Below are 16,296 nucleotides of genomic sequence, written 5' to 3'. Positions count from 1 at the left end.
CCCATTTGGAGGCATTTGGAAGTTTGGAAGGGGAGCCTAAAGAGGCGTCTTTTTCACAAGCAAGTTGGCTTTCTGCACAGGTAGGGCCCTTGGCCGTAAAGCTTAGCTCCGTCAGTGCATCTGCATGGGGTTCCTCCAGTGCCTCAAGAGCCCGTGCTAAACTCTCGGTGTGGGCGTTTGGCTTGCGCCAGTCAGAGTGCCGTGCCTGCGTCTTCCCAGGGCCGGCTCCCGTGAGGCGCATAACTTGGGAGGAAAGGGGTAGAAGAGGAAGCAAGTGAAGCTGACTTTGAGTGGTGGTGTCCCTGGGCGGAGTGGTCCTCCTGCTCCTTCCTGTCGGAGGTGTGGGCTCGAGTGTGGGCTTGGGGGGTCTGGCTGTGGGCGGTGGGAGGATGGTGTCCAGGGAAGTCCCAAAGGTCACCCTGCGCCGGCGGAGTGTGAAGCCTCTCCCCTAGGTTGGGGTGCCGAGGATTAAGCCTTCCTCTGTGGCTTGGGCTGGGGAGCATGATCCGGCGTCGGGTCCATTTGGGTGGAGCTGGCAGCCGGCAAGAATTCGGGCCATCAGGTCAACCCTGTGTGGAAATGGGGGTGAGCCGGCAGGCCTGCGATTTTGGCTTCGCGGGCCGGGCAGCTCAAGCCTGGCCTCCTATGAGCCTGGAAGGCAGCCGGCCGGGCTCACCAGTCTCCTCCCCGGGCCCAAGTTCCTTTCAGGCAGCAGGTGGAGCAAGGAGCCCAGGGAGGAGAGCCCAAGGAGGTGTCCGGAGCCTCCTCCTGCCCGGCGCCTGCGCCCGCGCCCAGCAGGGCTCTTGCCTGCTCCCGGCCCACCTGGTTTTGGCCTCTGCCACCCCTAGCAGTCAGCCAAAAGACCAGAAGCCACCCTCTCCCTCCTGCACCCCGAGTGGCCAGCATGGGGCTTGAACCCATGACCTTGGCGTTATTAGCACCACGCTCTAACCAGCTGAGCTAGCCGGCCTACGGGGTGCCCTCTCTTGCCTGACCCTTTTGGAAGGAGTCACCGGCTGGCGCGGGGAATGATGTGGCCTCCGTTATCGAATGGATGGATCGAGACACCACCTGCCAAGGTAGGGGAATTAGCTCAAGTGGTAGAGCGCTCGCTTCGCATGCGAGAGGCAGCGGGATCAATGCCCGCATTCTCCAGCGGCAAGGCAGCCCCGGGACCTTCTCTTGCCCTTCTTTTAGTAGCCATGGACAGTCAGCGGGCTCAGCTCCTCCAGTGGCCTCCATCCTCTCCCGCTTGGCCTCCCAAAGGCCAGCCCTTGCGAGCACAACGCTCTTCCACCGGGCCCTTCTCCCCCTTGCGCTGACTGGGAGGCTGGCGACAGCTGGGGGAAGTTAGCTCAAATGGAAGAGCATGGGAGAAGTAGTCAGACCCATACACACATTCTCCGACCTGCTCTGCTCTGCTTTGCTCTGCTGTGCTGGGCTCTAGTGGGGGACCTGCACCTTTCTTTCTGAGCTCTCACTGGAGCACAATCCCTTTCCTCCTCCCTCCCTGCTAGTCTACGCCAAGCTCATTGGCCGGGAGGGAGAGCCACTCAAATACAGAATTACTCACATCCCAGGGGTCCATGAAGAGAATGAGGAGATGGGCGGGGTGGCACGCGATACCAGCTCAGCTGAGACCGTGAGACCTCGCAGCCTCCTGATCTCAGGCAGCATGGCAGCCGTGGAGCAGAGCAGAGCACGCAGACAGCTTGGAGACAGCCAAAGCGGGGAAGGGCTGCGTTGGTCTGGAAGAGGGAGTCGGTGGCTGTCTATCCTGGCGGAGGCAGGGTCGTTTTGCTGTATGCTGGGCCAGAGGCCAGGGAGTCTGCTAGAGTTGCTGAGCTGGGCCTGCTTCTGGCTTTGCTTGGGTTAGAGGAAAGTGGTGAAGATAAGAACGGCCCTCCTGGGTGAGACCGATGGTCCATCTAGGCCACTATCACGTCTTCTGACAGTAACCAATGCCAGGCGCTTCAGAGTCAATGGCCAGAGCAGGCAATCGTCAAGTGATCTATCCCTGTGTTGTCTTCTGAAGCTTGGTGCTTGTTTCAGGGGCTAACTCTCAGCCCAGACACACTCCAGGAGGGAGCGTTGGTGTTTGTGCCGAGGAGCGTGGCTGGGACTCGGACCCCCTTCCCCAGCTCTGGGTAGCAAGCCCCCCTCCCCCCCATTTCAGGCTGTGTCCAGCTTAAGGCCACAGAGCCCTTGCCTTTTTTTGCCCGGTGCCTGAGAGTCAGGCCAGCTGCGGGGAATTAGCTCAAGCGGCAGAGCGCTCGCTTTGCATGCGAGAGGTAGTGGGGGGCGATGCCCGCATTCTCCGAGCCTGTCGACTAAGGGCTCCTGATGAGCGTGGTGGACGGGAGAGCCGGCCATCTGACTTTTGGCCTGGCTGCCCGTAGTGGTCAGGCCGAAAATCAAAAGCCATCATCCCAGGCCCACAGCCACCCAGGGGCTCCTCTGCACCATCTTGCCTCCACGAGTGCCACACTCTGACCAGCTGAACCAGGCAAGCCACGGGAAGCTTCTCAAGGTCTTTCCCTGGTGTGGGCTTGGATGCGAAAAGCACCTGGCCGTTCATCAGCTGTTGCAAGAAGTGTGCAGAGTAGGAGTAGCGATGGGGCTGTAGCTTTCCACAGCATCTCAATTTGGGCAGCTTTCCATTCCCTTTTCTGTGTAATGTCCCTCCCACTGGTTTCACTTGCGAGCTGTACGACTCTGGCAGGGTGGCCATTTAGAAATCTTTTCCTTGCTTTTCTTTTCACCTGGCCCCAGCCTTAGGACTGTTTGGGTATTTCAGTGTGTGTGTTTTCCCATTTGGAGGCATTCGAAGTTTGGAAGGAGCCTAAAGAGGCGTCTTTTCACAAGCAAGTTGGCTTTCTGCACAGGTAGGGCCCTTGGCCGTAAAGCTTAGCTCCTTCAGTGCGTCTGCATGGGGTTCCTCCAGTGCCTCAAGAGCCCGTGCTAAACTCTCGGTGTGGGCGTTTGGCTTGCGCCAGTCAGAGTGCCGTGCCTGCGTCTTCCCAGGGCCGGCTCCCGTGAGGCGCATAACTTGGGAGGAAAGGGGTAGAAGAGGAAGCAAGTGAAGCTGACTTTGAGTGGTGGTGTCCCTGGGCGGAGTGGTCCTCCTGCTCCTTCCTGTCGGAGGTGTGGGCTCGAGTGTGGGCTTGGGGGGTCTGGCTGTGGGCGGTGGGAGGATGGTGTCCAGGGAAGTCCCAAAGGTCACCCTGCGCCGGCGGAGTGTGAAGCCTCTCCCCTAGGTTGGGGTGCCGAGGATTAAGCCTTCCTCTGTGGCTTGGGCTGGGGAGCATGATCCGGCGTCGGGTCCATTTGGGTGGAGCTGGCAGCCGGCAAGAATTCGGGCCATCAGGTCAACCCTGTGTGGAAATGGGGGTGAGCCGGCAGGCCTGCGATTTTGGCCGCGGGCCGGGCAGCTCAAGCCTGGCCTCCTATGAGCCTGGAAGGCAGCCGGCCGGGCTCACCAGTCTCCTCCCCGGGCCCAAGTTCCTTTCAGGCAGCAGGTGGAGCAAGGAGCCCAGGGAGGAGAGCCCAAGGAGGTGTCCGGAGCCTCCTCCTGCCCGGCGCCTGCGCCCAGCAGGGCTCTTGCCTGCTCCCGGCCCACCTGGTTTTGGCCTCTGCCACCCCTAGCAGTCAGCCAAAAGACCAGAAGCCACCCTCTCCCTCCTGCACCCCGAGTGGCCAGCATGGGGCTTGAACCCATGACCTTGGCGTTATTAGCACCACGCTCTAACCAGCTGAGCTAGCCGGCCTACGGGGTGCCTTCTCTTGCCTGACCCTTTGGAAGGAGTCACCGGCTGGCGCGGGGAATGATGTGGCCTCCGTTATCGAATGGATGGATCGAGACACCACCTGCCAAGGTAGGGGAATTAGCTCAAGTGGTAGAGCGCTCGCTTCGCATGTGAGAGGTAGCGGGATCAATGCCCGCATTCTCCAGCGGCAAGGCAGCCCCGGGACCTTCTCTTGCCCTTCTTTTAGTAGCCATGGACAGTCAGCGGGCTCAGCTCCTCCAGTGGCCTCCATCCCTCTCCCCGCTTGGCCTCCCAAAAGGCCAGCCCTTGCGGAGCACAAAGCTCTTCCACCCCGGGCCCTTCTCCCCCTTGCGCTGACTGGGAGGCTGGCGACAGCTGGGGGAAGTTAGCTCAAATGGAAGAGCATGGGAGAAGTAGTCAGACCCATACACACATTCTCCAGCCTGCTCTGCTCTGCTTTGCTCTGCTGTGCTGGGCTCTAGTGGGGGACCTGCACCTTTCTTTCTGAGCTCTCACTGGAGCACAATCCCTTTCCTCCTCCCTCCCTGCTAGTCTACGCCAAGCTCATTGGCCGGGAGGGAGAGCCACTCAAATACAGAATTACTCACATCCCAGGGGTCCATGAAGAGAATGAGGAGATGGGCGGGGTGGCACGCGATACCAGCTCAGCTGAGACCGTGAGACCTCGCAGCCTCCTGATCTCAGGCAGCATGGCAGCCGTGGAGCAGAGCAGAGCACGCAGACAGCTTGGAGACAGCCAAAGCGGGGAAGGGCTGCGTTGGTCTGGAAGAGGTAGTCGGTGTGTGTCTATACTGTCGGAGGCAGGGTCGTTTTGCTGTATTCTGGGCCAGAGGCCATGGATTATGCTAGAGTTGATGAGCTGGGCCTGCTTCTGGCTTTGCTTGGGTTAGAGGAAAGTGGTGAAGATAAGAACGGCCCTCCTGGGTGAGACCGATGGTCCATCTAGGCCACTATCACGTCTTCTGACAGTAACCAATGCCAGGCGCTTCAGAGTCAATGGCCAGAGCAGGCAATCGTCAAGTGATCTATCCCTGTGTTGTCTTCTGAAGCTTGGTGCTTGTTTCAGGGGCTAACTCTCAGCCCAGACACACTCCAGGGAGGGAGCGTTGGTGTTTGTGCCGAGGAGCGTGGCTGGGACTCGGACCCCCTTCCCCAGCTCTGGGTAGCAAGCCCCCCTCCCCCCCATTTCAGGCTGTGTCCAGCTTAAGGCCACAGAGCCCTTGCCTTTTTTTGCCCGGTGCCTGAGAGTCAGGCCAGCTGCGGGGAATTAGCTCAAGCGGCAGAGCGCTCGCTTTGCATGCGAGAGGTAGTGGGGGGCGATGCCCGCATTCTCCGAGCCTGTCGACTAAGGGCTCCTGATGAGCGTGGTGGACGGGAGAGCCGGCCATCTGACTTTTGGCCTGGCTGCCCGTAGTGGTCAGGCCGAAAAATCAAAAGCCATCCTCCCCAGGCCCACAGCCACCCAGGGGCTCCTCTGCAACATCTTGCCTCCACGAGTGCCACACTCTGACCAGCTGAACCAGGCAAGCCACGGGAAGCTTCTCAAGGTCTTTCCCTGGTGTGGGCTTGGATGCGAAAAGCACCTGGCCGTTCATCAGCTGTTGCAAGAAGTGTGCAGAGTAGGAGTAGCGATGGGGCTGTAGCTTTCCACAGCATCTCAATTTGGGCAGCTTTCCATTCCCCTTTTCTGTGTAATGTCCCTCCCACTGGTTTCACTTGCGGAGCTGTACGACTCTGGCAGGGTGGCCATTTAGAAATCTTTTCCTTGCTTTTCTTTTTCACCTGGCCCCAGCCTTAGGACTGTTTGGGTATTTCAGTGTGTGTGTTTTCCCATTTGGAGGCATTTGGAGTTTGGAAGGGGAGCCTAAAGAGGCGTCTTTTTCACAAGCAAGTTGGCTTTCTGCACAGGTAGGGCCCTTGGCCGTAAAGCTTAGCTCCTTCAGTGCGTCTGCATGGGGTTCCTCCAGTGCCTCAAGAGCCCGTGCTAAACTCTCGGTGTGGGCGTTTGGCTTGCGCCAGTCAGAGTGCCGTGCCTGCGTCTTCCCAGGGCCGGCTCCCGTGAGGCGCATAACTTGGGAGGAAAGGGTAGAAGAGGAAGCAAGTGAAGCTGACTTTGAGTGGTGGTGTCCCTGGGCGGAGTGGTCCTCCTGCTCCTTCCTGTCGGAGGTGTGGGCTCGAGTGTGGGCTTGGGGGGTCTGGCTGTGGGCGGTGGGAGGATGGTGTCCAGGGAAGTCCCAAAGGTCACCCTGCGCCGGCGGAGTGTGAAGCCTCTCCCCTAGGTTGGGGTGCCGAGGATTAAGCCTTCCTCTGTGGCTTAGGCTGGGGAGCATGATCCGGCGTCGGGTCCATTTGGGTGGAGCTGGCAGCCGGCAAGAATTCGGGCCATCAGGTCAACCCTGTGTGGAAATGGGGGTGAGCCGGCAGGCCTGCGATTTTGGCTTCGCGGGCCGGGCAGCTCAAGCCTGGCCTCCTATGAGCCTGGAAGGCAGCCGGCCGGGCTCACCAGTCTCCTCCCCGGGCCCAAGTTCCTTTCAGGCAGCAGGTGGAGCAAGGAGCCCAGGGAGGAGAGCCCAAGGAGGTGTCCGGAGCCTCCTCCTGCCCGGCGCCTGCGCCCAGCAGGGCTCTTGCCTGCTCCCGGCCCACCTGGTTTTGGCCTCTGCCACCCCTAGCAGTCAGCCAAAAGACCAGAAGCCACCCTCTCCCTCCTGCACCCCGAGTGGCCAGCATGGGGCTTGAACCCATGACCTTGGCGTTATTAGCACCACGCTCTAACCAGCTGAGCTAGCCGGCCTACGGGGTGCCTGCTCTTGCCTGACCCTTTTGGAAGGAGTCACCGGCTGGCGCGGGGAATGATGTGGCCTCCGTTATCGAATGGATGGATCGAGACACCACCTGCCAAGGTAGGGGAATTAGCTCAAGTGGTAGAGCGCCGCCGCATGTGAGAGGTAGCGGGATCAATGCCCGCATTCTCCAGCGGCAAGGCAGCCCCGGGACCTTCTCTTGCCCTTCTTTTAGTAGCCATGGACAGTCAGCGGGCTCAGCTCCTCCAGTGGCCTCCATCCCTCTCCCCGCTTGGCCTCCCAAAAGGCCAGCCCTTGCGGAGCACAAAGCTCTTCCACCCCGGGCCCTTCTCCCCCTTGCGCTGACTGGGAGGCTGGCGACAGCTGGGGGAAGTTAGCTCAAATGGAAGAGCATGGGAGAAGTAGTCAGACCCATACACACATTCTCCAGCCTGCTCTGCTCTGCTTTGCTCTGCTGTGCTGGGCTCTAGTGGGGGACCTGCACCTTTCTTTCTGAGCTCTCACTGGAGCACAATCCCTTTCCTCCTCCCTCCCTGCTAGTCTACGCCAAGCTCATTGGCCGGGAGGGAGAGCCACTCAAATACAGAATTACTCACATCCCAGGGGTCCATGAAGAGAATGAGGAGATGGGCGGGGTGGCACGCGATACCAGCTCAGCTGAGACCGTGAGACCTCGCAGCCTCCTGATCTCAGGCAGCATGGCAGCCGTGGAGCAGAGCAGAGCACGCAGACAGCTTGGAGACAGCCAAAGCGGGGAAGGGCTGCGTTGGTCTGGAAGAGGGAGTCGGTGGCTGTCTATCCTGGCGGAGGCAGGGTCGTTTTGCTGTATGCTGGGCCAGAGGCCAGGGAGTCTGCTAGAGTTGCTGAGCTGGGCCTGCTTCTGGCTTTGCTTGGGTTAGAGGAAAGTGGTGAAGATAAGAACGGCCCTCCTGGGTGAGACCGATGGTCCATCTAGGCCACTATCACGTCTTCTGACAGTAACCAATGCCAGGCGCTTCAGAGTCAATGGCCAGAGCAGGCAATCGTCAAGTGATCTATCCCTGTGTTGTCTTCTGAAGCTTGGTGCTTGTTTCAGGGGCTAACTCTCAGCCCAGACACACTCCAGCGAGGGAGCGTTGGTGTTTGTGCCGAGGAGCGTGGCTGGGACTCGGACCCCTTCCCAGCTCTGGGTAGCAAGCCCCCCTCCCCCCCATTTCAGGCTGTGTCCAGCTTAAGGCCACAGAGCCCTTGCCTTTTTTTGCCCGGTGCCTGAGAGTCAGGCCAGCTGCGGGGAATTAGCTCAAGCGGCAGAGCGCTCGCTTTGCATGCGAGAGGTAGTGGGGGGCGATGCCCGCATTCTCCGAGCCTGTCGACTAAGGGCTCCTGATGAGCGTGGTGGACGGGAGAGCCGGCCATCTGACTTTTGGCCTGGCTGCCCGTAGTGGTCAGGCCGAAAAATCAAAAGCCATCCTCCCCAGGCCCACAGCCACCCAGGGGCTCCTCTGCACCATCTTGCCTCCACGAGTGCCACACTCTGACCAGCTGAACCAGGCAAGCCACGGGAAGCTTCTCAAGGTCTTTCCCTGGTGTGGGCTTGGATGCGAAAAGCACCTGGCCGTTCATCAGCTGTTGCAAGAAGTGTGCAGAGTAGGAGTAGCGATGGGGCTGTAGCTTTCCACAGCATCTCAATTTGGGCAGCTTTCCATTCCCCTTTTCTGTGTAATGTCCCTCCCACTGGTTTCACTTGCGGAGCTGTACGACTCTGGCAGGGTGGCCATTTAGAAATCTTTTCCTTGCTGTTCTTTTTCACCTGGCCCCAGCCTTAGGACTGTTTGGGTATTTCAGTGTGTGTGTTTTCCCATTTGGAGGCATTTGGAAGTTTGGAAGGGGAGCCTAAAGAGGCGTCTTTTTCACAAGCAAGTTGGCTTTCTGCACAGGTAGGGCCCTTGGCCGTAAAGCTTAGCTCCGTCAGTGCGTCTGCATGGGGTTCCTCCAGTGCCTCAAGAGCCCGTGCTAAACTCTCGGTGTGGGCGTTTGGCTTGCGCCAGTCAGAGTGCCGTGCCTGCGTCTTCCCAGGGCCGGCTCCGTGAGGCGCATAACTTGGGAGGAAAGGGGTAGAAGAGGAAGCAAGTGAAGCTGACTTTGAGTGGTGGTGTCCCTGGGCGGAGTGGTCCTCCTGCTCCTTCCTGTCGGAGGTGTGGGCTCGAGTGTGGGCTTGGGGGGTCTGGCTGTGGGCGGTGGGAGGATGGTGTCCAGGGAAGTCCCAAAGGTCACCCTGCGCCGGCGGAGTGTGAAGCCTCTCCCCTAGGTTGGGGTGCCGAGGATTAAGCCTTCCTCTGTGGCTTGGGCTGGGAGCATGATCCGGCCGGGTCCATTTGGGTGGAGCTGGCAGCCGGCAAGAATTCGGCCATCAGGTCAACCCTGTGTGGAAATGGGGTGAGCCGGCAGGCCTGCGATTTTGGCCGCGGGCCGGGCAGCTCAAGCCTGGCCTCCTATGAGCCTGGAAGGCAGCCGGCCGGGCTCACCAGTCTCCTCCCGGGCCCAAGTTCCTTTCAGGCAGCAGGTGGAGCAAGGAGCCCAGGAGGAGAGCCCAAGGAGGTGTCCGGAGCCTCCTCCTGCCCGGCGCCTGCGCCCAGCAGGGCTCTTGCCTGCTCCCGGCCCACCTGGTTTTGGCCTCTGCCACCCCTAGCAGTCAGCCAAAAGACCAGAAGCCACCCTCTCCCTCCTGCACCCCGAGTGGCCAGCATGGGGCTTGAACCCATGACCTTGGCGTTATTAGCACCACGCTCTAACCAGCTGAGCTAGCCGGCCCACGGGTGCCTTCTTGCCTGACCCTTTTGGAAGGAGTCACCGGCTGGCGCGGGGAATGATGTGGCCTCCGTTATCGAATGGATGGATCGAGACACCACCTGCCAAGGTAGGGGAATTAGCTCAAGTGGTAGAGCGCTCGCTTCGCATGTGAGAGGTAGCGGGATCAATGCCCGCATTCTCCAGCGGCAAGGCAGCCCCGGGACCTTCTCTTGCCCTTCTTTTAGTAGCCATGGACAGTCAGCGGGCTCAGCTCCTCCAGTGGCCTCCATCCTCTCCCGCTTGGCCTCCCAAAAGGCCAGCCCTTGCGAGCACAAAGCTCTTCCACCCGGGCCCTTCTCCCCTTGCGCTGACTGGGAGGCTGGCGACAGCTGGGGGAAGTTAGCTCAAATGGAAGAGCATGGGAGAAGTAGTCAGACCCATACACACATTCTCCAGCCTGCTCTGCTCTGCTTTGCTCTGCTGTGCTGGGCTCTAGTGGGGGACCTGCACCTTTCTTTCTGAGCTCTCACTGGAGCACAATCCCTTTCCTCCTCCCTCCCTGCTAGTCTACGCCAAGCTCATTGGCCGGGAGGGAGAGCCACTCAAATACAGAATTACTCACATCCCAGGGGTCCATGAAGAGAATGAGGAGATGGGCGGGGTGGCACGCGATACCAGCTCAGCTGAGACCGTGAGACCTCGCAGCCTCCTGATCTCAGGCAGCATGGCAGCCGTGGAGCAGAGCAGAGCACGCAGACAGCTTGGAGACAGCCAAAGCGGGAAGGGCTGCGTTGGTCTGGAAGAGGAGTCGGTGGCTGTCTATCCTGGCGGAGGCAGGGTCGTTTTGCTGTATGCTGGGCCAGAGGCCAGGAGTCTGCTAGAGTTGCTGAGCTGGGCCTGCTTCTGGCTTTGCTTGGGTTAGAGGAAAGTGGTGAAGATAAGAACGGCCCTCCTGGGTGAGACCGATGGTCCATCTAGGCCACTATCACGTCTTCTGACAGTAACCAATGCCAGGCGCTTCAGAGTCAATGGCCAGAGCAGGCAATCGTCAAGTGATCTATCCCTGTGTTGTCTTCTGAAGCTTGGTGCTTGTTTCAGGGCTAACTCTCAGCCCAGACACACTCCAGGAGGGAGCGTTGGTGTTTGTGCCGAGGAGCGTGGCTGGGACTCGGACCCCCTTCCCCAGCTCTGGGTAGCAAGCCCCCCTCCCCCCCATTTCAGGCTGTGTCCAGCTTAAGGCCACAGAGCCCTTGCCTTTTTTTGCCCGGTGCCTGAGAGTCAGGCCAGCTGCGGGGAATTAGCTCAAGCGGCAGAGCGCTCGCTTTGCATGCGAGAGGTAGTGGGGGGCGATGCCCGCATTCTCCGAGCCTGTCGACTAAGGGCTCCTGATGAGCGTGGTGGACGGGAGAGCCGGCCATCTGACTTTTGGCCTGGCTGCCCGTAGTGGTCAGGCCGAAAAATCAAAAGCCATCCTCCCCAGGCCCACAGCCACCCAGGGGCTCCTCTGCACCATCTTGCCTCCACGAGTGCCACACTCTGACCAGCTGAACCAGGCAAGCCACGGGAAGCTTCTCAAGGTCTTTCCCTGGTGTGGGCTTGGATGCGAAAAGCACCTGGCCGTTCATCAGCTGTTGCAAGAAGTGTGCAGAGTAGGAGTAGCGATGGGGCTGTAGCTTTCCACAGCATCTCAATTTGGGCAGCTTTCCATTCCCCTTTTCTGTGTAATGTCCCTCCCACTGGTTTCACTTGCGGAGCTGTACGACTCTGGCAGGGTGGCCATTTAGAAATCTTTTCCTTGCTTTTCTTTTTCACCTGGCCCCAGCCTTAGGACTGTTTGGGTATTTCAGTGTGTGTGTTTTCCCATTTGGAGGCATTTGGAGTTTGGAAGGGGAGCCTAAAGAGGCGTCTTTTTCACAAGCAAGTTGGCTTTCTGCACAGGTAGGGCCCTTGGCCGTAAAGCTTAGCTCCTTCAGTGCGTCTGCATGGGGTTCCTCCAGTGCCTCAAGAGCCCGTGCTAAACTCTCGGTGTGGGCGTTTGGCTTGCGCCAGTCAGAGTGCCGTGCCTGCGTCTTCCCAGGGCCGGCTCCCGTGAGGCGCGCATAACTTGGGAGGAAAGGGGTAGAAGAGGAAGCAAGTGAAGCTGACTTTGAGTGGTGGTGTCCCTGGGCGGAGTGGTCCTCCTGCTCCTTCCTGTCGGAGGTGTGGGCTCGAGTGTGGGCTTGGGGGGTCTGGCTGTGGGCGGTGGGAGGATGGTGTCCAGGGAAGTCCCAAAGGTCACCCTGCGCCGGCGGAGTGTGAAGCCTCTCCCCTAGGTTGGGGTGCCGAGGATTAAGCCTTCCTCTGTGGCTTGGGCTGGGGAGCATGATCCGGCGTCGGGTCCATTTGGGTGGAGCTGGCAGCCGGCAAGAATTCGGGCCATCAGGTCAACCCTGTGTGGAAATGGGGGTGAGCCGGCAGGCCTGCGATTTTGGCCGCGGGCCGGGCAGCTCAAGCCTGGCCTCCTATGAGCCTGGAAGGCAGCCGGCCGGGCTCACCAGTCTCCTCCCCGGGCCCAAGTTCCTTTCAGGCAGCAGGTGGAGCAAGGAGCCCAGGGAGGAGAGCCCAAGGAGGTGTCCGGAGCCTCCTCCTGCCCGGCGCCTGCGCCCAGCAGGGCTCTTGCCTGCTCCCGGCCCACCTGGTTTTGGCCTCTGCCACCCCTAGCAGTCAGCCAAAAGACCAGAAGCCACCCTCTCCTCCTGCACCCGAGTGGCCAGCATGGGGCTTGAACCCATGACCTTGGCGTTATTAGCACCACGCTCTAACCAGCTGAGCTAGCCGGCCTCACGGGGTGCCTGCTCTGCCTGACCCTTTTGGAAGGAGTCACCGGCTGGCGCGGGGAATGATGTGGCCTCCGTTATCGAATGGATGGATCGAGACACCACCTGCCAAGGTAGGGGAATTAGCTCAAGTGGTAGAGCGCTCGCTTCGCATGTGAGAGGTAGCGGGATCAATGCCCGCATTCTCCAGCGGCAAGGCAGCCCGGACCTTCTCTTGCCCTTCTTTTAGTAGCCATGGACAGTCAGCGGGCTCAGCTCCTCCAGTGGCCTCCATCCTCTCCCCGCTTGGCCTCCCAAAGGCCAGCCCTTGCGAGCACAAAGCTCTTCCACCGGGCCCTTCTCCCCCTTGCGCTGACTGGGAGGCTGGCGACAGCTGGGGGAAGTTAGCTCAAATGGAAGAGCATGGGAGAAGTAGTCAGACCCATACACACATTCTCCAGCCTGCTCTGCTCTGCTCTGCTTTGCTCTGCTGTGCTGGGCTCTAGTGGGGGACCTGCACCTTTCTTTCTGAGCTCTCACTGGAGCACAATCCCTTTCCTCCTCCCTCCCTGCTAGTCTACGCCAAGCTCATTGGCCGGGAGGGAGAGCCACTCAAATACAGAATTACTCACATCCCAGGGGTCCATGAAGAGAATGAGGAGATGGGCGGGGTGGCACGCGATACCAGCTCAGCTGAGACCGTGAGACCTCGCAGCCTCCTGATCTCAGGCAGCATGGCAGCCGTGGAGCAGAGCAGAGCACGCAGACAGCTTGGAGACAGCCAAAGCGGGGAAGGGCTGCGTTGGTCTGGAAGAGGGAGTCGGTGGCTGTCTATCCTGGCGGAGGCAGGGTCGTTTTGCTGTATGCTGGGCCAGAGGCCAGGGAGTCTGCTAGAGTTGCTGAGCTGGGCCTGCTTCTGGCTTTGCTTGGGTTAGAGGAAAGTGGTGAAGATAAGAACGGCCCTCCTGGGTGAGACCGATGGTCCATCTAGGCCACTATCACGTCTTCTGACAGTAACCAATGCCAGGCGCTTCAGAGTCAATGGCCAGAGCAGGCAATCGTCAAGTGATCTATCCCTGTGTTGTCTTCTGAAGCTTGGTGCTTGTTTCAGGGGCTAACTCTCAGCCCAGACACACTCCAGGGAGGGAGCGTTGGTGTTTGTGCCGAGGAGCGTGGCTGGGACTCGGACCCCCTTCCCCAGCTCTGGGTAGCAAGCCCCCCTCCCCCCCATTTCAGGCTGTGTCCAGCTTAAGGCCACAGAGCCCTTGCCTTTTTTTGCCCGGTGCCTGAGAGTCAGGCCAGCTGCGGGGAATTAGCTCAAGCGGCAGAGCGCTCGCTTTGCATGCGAGAGGTAGTGGGGGGCGATGCCCGCATTCTCCGAGCCTGTCGACTAAGGGCTCCTGATGAGCGTGGTGGACGGGAGAGCCGGCCATCTGACTTTTGGCCTGGCTGCCCGTAGTGGTCAGGCCGAAAAATCAAAGCCATCCTCCCCAGGCCCACAGCCACCCAGGGCTCCTCTGCACCATCTTGCCTCCACGAGTGCCACACTCTGACCAGCTGAACCAGGCAAGCCACGGGAAGCTTCTCAAGGTCTTTCCCTGGTGTGGGCTTGGATGCGAAAAGCACCTGGCCGTTCATCAGCTGTTGCAAGAAGTGTGCAGAGTAGGAGTAGCGATGGGGCTGTAGCTTTCCACAGCATCTCAATTTGGGCAGCTTTCCATTCCCCTTTTCTGTGTAATGTCCCTCCCACTGGTTTCACTTGCGGAGCTGTACGACTCTGGCAGGGTGGCCATTTAGAAATCTTTTCCTTGCTGTTCTTTTTCACCTGGCCCCAGCCTTAGGACTGTTTGGGTATTTCAGTGTGTGTGTTTTCCCATTTGGAGGCATTTGGAAGTTTGGAAGGGGAGCCTAAAGAGGCGTCTTTTTCACAAGCAAGTTGGCTTTCTGCACAGGTAGGGCCCTTGGCCAGAAAGCTTAGCTCCGTCAGTGCGTCTGCATGGGGTTCCTCCAGTGCCTCAAGAGCCCGTGCTAAACTCTCGGTGTGGGCGTTTGGCTTGCGCCAGTCAGAGTGCCGTGCCTGCGTCTTCCCAGGGCCGGCTCCCGTGAGGCGCGCATAACTTGGGAGGAAAGGGGTAGAAGAGGAAGCAAGTGAAGCTGACTTTGAGTGGTGGTGTCCCTGGGCGGAGTGGTCCTCCTGCTCCTTCCTGTCGGAGGTGTGGGCTCGAGTGTGGGCTTGGGGGGTCTGGCTGTGGGCGGTGGGAGGATGGTGTCCAGGGAAGTCCCAAAGGTCACCCTGCGCCGGCGGAGTGTGAAGCCTCTCCCCTAGGTTGGGGTGCCGAGGATTAAGCCTTCCTCTGTGGCTTGGGCTGGGGAGCATGATCCGGCGTCGGGTCCATTTGGGTGGAGCTGGCAGCCGGCAAGAATTCGGCCATCAGGTCAACCCTGTGTGGAAATGGGGGTGAGCCGGCAGGCCTGCGATTTTGGCTTCGCGGGCCGGGCAGCTCAAGCCTGGCCTCCTATGAGCCTGGAAGGCAGCCGGCCGGGCTCACCAGTCTCCTCCCCGGGCCCAAGTTCCTTTCAGGCAGCAGGTGGAGCAAGGAGCCCAGGGAGGAGAGCCCAAGGAGGTGTCCGGAGCCTCCTCCTGCCCGGCGCCTGCGCCCGCGCCCAGCAGGGCTCTTGCCTGCTCCCGGCCCACCTGGTTTTGGCCTCTGCCACCCCTAGCAGTCAGCCAAAAGACCAGAAGCCACCCTCTCCCTCCTGCACCCCGAGTGGCCAGCATAGGGCTTGAACCCATGACCTTGGCATTATTAGCACCACGCTCTAACCAGCTGAGCTAGCCGGCCTATGGGGTGCCTGCTCTTGCCTGACCCTTTTGGAAGGAGTCACCGGCTGGCGCGGGGAATGATGTGGCCTCCGTTATCGAATGGATGGATCGAGACACCACCTGCCAAGGTAGGGGAATTAGCTCAAGTGGTAGAGCGCTCGCTTCGCATGTGAGAGGTAGCGGGATCAATGCCCGCATTCTCCAGCGGCAAGGCAGCCCCGGGACCTTCTCTTGCCCTTCTTTTAGTAGCCATGGACAGTCAGCGGGCTCAGCTCCTCCAGTGGCCTCCATCCCTCTCCCCGCTTGGCCTCCCAAAAGGCCAGCCCTTGCGGAGCACAAAGCTCTTCCACCCCGGCCCTTCTCCCCCTTGCGCTGACTGGGAGGTTGGCGACAGCTGGGGGAAGTTAGCTCAAATGGAAGAGTATGGGAGAAGTAGTCAGACCCAGACACACATTCTCCAGCCTGCTCTGCTCTGCTTTGCTCTGCTGTGCTGGGCTCTAGTGGGGGACCTGCACCTTTCTTTCTGAGCTCTCACTGGAGCACAATCCCTTTCCTCCTCCCTCCCTGCTAGTCTACGCCAAGCTCATTGGCCGGGAGGGAGAGCCACTCAAATACAGAATTACTCACATCCCAGGGGTCCATGAAGAGAATGAGGAGATGGGCGGGGTGGCACGCGATACCAGCTCAGCTGAGACCGTGAGACCTCGCAGCCTCCTGGTCTCAGGCAGCATGGCAGCCGTGGAGCAGAGCAGAGCACGCAGACAGCTTGGAGACAGCCAAAGCGGGGAAGGGCTGCGTTGGTCTGGAAGAGGGAGTCGGTGGCTGTCTATCCTGGCGGAGGCAGGGTCGTTTTGCTGTATGCTGGGCCAGAGGCCAGGAGTCTGCTAGAGTTGCTGAGCTGGGCCTGCTTCTGGCTTTGCTTGGGTTAGAGGAAAGTGGTGAAGATAAGAACGGCCCTCCTGGGTGAGACCGATGGTCCATCTAGGCCACTATCACGTCTTCTGACAGTAACCAATGCCAGGCGCTTCAGAGTCAATGGCCAGAGCAGGCAATCGTCAAGTGATCTATCCCTGTGTTGTCTTCTGAAGCTTGGTGCTTGTTTCAGGGCTAACTCTCAGCCCAGACACACTCCAGGAGGGAGCGTTGGTGTTTGTGCCGAGGAGCGTGGCTGGGACTCGGACCCCTTCCCCAGCTCTGGGTAGCAAGCCCCTCCCCATTTCAGGCTGTGTCCAGCTTAAGGCCACAGAGCCCTTGCCTTTTGCCCGGTGCCTGAGAGTCAGGCCAGCTGCGGGAATTAGCTCAAGCGGCAGAGCGCTCGC

At 59.9% G+C, this 16,296-nt stretch overlaps 7 non-coding genes across 7 annotated transcripts; 1 reads left to right on the top strand and 6 right to left on the bottom strand.

The window, feature by feature from the left end:
- Positions 1-896: 896 nt before the first annotated feature.
- On the bottom strand, positions 897-970 carry TRNAI-AAU. The gene has a single exon. It is a non-coding gene; the product is annotated as a tRNA-Ile (tRNA).
- A 112-nt stretch (positions 971-1,082) lies between these two features.
- On the top strand, positions 1,083-1,155 carry TRNAA-CGC. Its single transcript has one exon. It is a non-coding gene; the product is annotated as a tRNA-Ala (tRNA).
- Positions 1,156-3,693: 2,538 nt separating this feature from the next.
- On the bottom strand, positions 3,694-3,767 carry TRNAI-AAU. Its single transcript has one exon. It is a non-coding gene; the product is annotated as a tRNA-Ile (tRNA).
- A 2,738-nt stretch (positions 3,768-6,505) lies between these two features.
- Positions 6,506-6,579, bottom strand: TRNAI-AAU. The gene has a single exon. It is a non-coding gene; the product is annotated as a tRNA-Ile (tRNA).
- Positions 6,580-9,305: 2,726 nt separating this feature from the next.
- On the bottom strand, positions 9,306-9,379 carry TRNAI-AAU. Its single transcript has one exon. It is a non-coding gene; the product is annotated as a tRNA-Ile (tRNA).
- Positions 9,380-12,104: 2,725 nt separating this feature from the next.
- TRNAI-AAU lies at positions 12,105-12,178 on the bottom strand. Its single transcript has one exon. It is a non-coding gene; the product is annotated as a tRNA-Ile (tRNA).
- A 2,744-nt stretch (positions 12,179-14,922) lies between these two features.
- On the bottom strand, positions 14,923-14,996 carry TRNAI-AAU. Its single transcript has one exon. It is a non-coding gene; the product is annotated as a tRNA-Ile (tRNA).
- Positions 14,997-16,296: the final 1,300 nt, after the last annotated feature.

This window comes from Mauremys reevesii, linkage group 12 (assembly GCF_016161935.1).
Source record: "Mauremys reevesii isolate NIE-2019 linkage group 12, ASM1616193v1, whole genome shotgun sequence".
Lineage (NCBI taxonomy): Eukaryota > Metazoa > Chordata > Testudines > Geoemydidae > Mauremys > Mauremys reevesii.
Note: the sequence above shows the minus strand (reverse complement) of the source record. Positions and strands in the feature narration are given on the sequence as shown.